We start from the raw sequence: 1,248 nt of genomic DNA, 5'->3' as shown, positions 1-1,248 counted from the left end.
TTCCACAGTTGTCGACCGGGGTATATTAGAACAATGTAGAGCGCAGAAATCCGTCGAGCAGCATTGTATAGCACGAAGGTCATAGAAATCTGAACCAAACCTTTCTAACCTACTCTAACGAAACGAAACATAACACAATCTAACATGCCGGGACCATTATTACTGGACACCACAGAGAGATGAAGAACGTATTAGAACGCAGTAGAGCACAGATGGCCACCAAATAGCAATGAGTGGCACGAAACTCTGAGCTACTCTGTCCTAACACAGCCAAAATTGGCATATACAAACGTAGCCTAACCAAATCTAACGCACCGGAACCACTATTTCTGGACGCGTCAGCGCAGAGCAAAAAATATTAGAGCACAGTGGAGCGCAGGCACCCGTGGATAGCAGTGTATAGCACAAAAGTCAAAGCTATCCTATCATGTCCTCACCAAACGTAAACAAGCCGAACGTAGCCTAACACAACCTATAGAGCCCAAACCGCTACTGCTGGCCTCCCGAGCGCGTAGCAGAATATGCTACAGCACAGCGGTGCGCATAAATCCACCACATTGCAGATTATAGCACAAAAGTCAGACACATCCTGCCATAATCTGACTTTATCTAACCAAACGAGACGTAGCATAACCCAATATGACGTGCCGCGACCACTGCTTCTGGCCTCCCCAGAGCCAAGCCGAATGAGGTAGAGCAGAGTAGATCACAGAAATCCGCGGAATGACAGTGTACAGCAAAAAAGAAGAATTAGTGTATCCTAACCTAGCCAAACGTAACATACCAAAACGTAGCCTAGCAGAACCTAACATGACGAAACCACTATTGCTGCCCTCCGCAGAGACAAGTAGAATGTACTGGAGCACAGTAGGGCGCAGAAATCCACCGCATTGCAGTGAATAGCACAAGAGACGTAGATACCCCAACATAATCTGACTCAGTCTATCCTAACCAAACGCTGCCTAACCAAACATTACGTGGCGAGACCGCTGCTCCGGGCCTTCCCAGAGCAATGTAGAATGTAGTAGCGCACAGTAGATCACAGAAATCCACCTGACAACAGTGTACAGCACGAAAGTCGTAGGTATCCTAACCAAACATGGACTAGTCTAAGCTTACCAAACATACCCTACCAACCTGACGTGCTACGACCACTATTGTACGCCAACCCAGATTCGAGCTGAGTAGAGTAGAGTAGGGCACTGTAGAACACTAGAATCCACTGAATAGCAGATTATAACAAAGAAG

The sequence above is a fragment of the Eufriesea mexicana genome, unplaced genomic scaffold (assembly GCF_001483705.2).
Source record: "Eufriesea mexicana isolate 0111107269 unplaced genomic scaffold, ASM148370v2 scaffold842, whole genome shotgun sequence".
NCBI classification, from domain to species: Eukaryota; Metazoa; Arthropoda; class Insecta; order Hymenoptera; family Apidae; genus Eufriesea; species Eufriesea mexicana.
The sequence above is the reverse complement of the archived record's forward strand: the minus strand, read 5'-3'. Positions refer to the sequence as shown.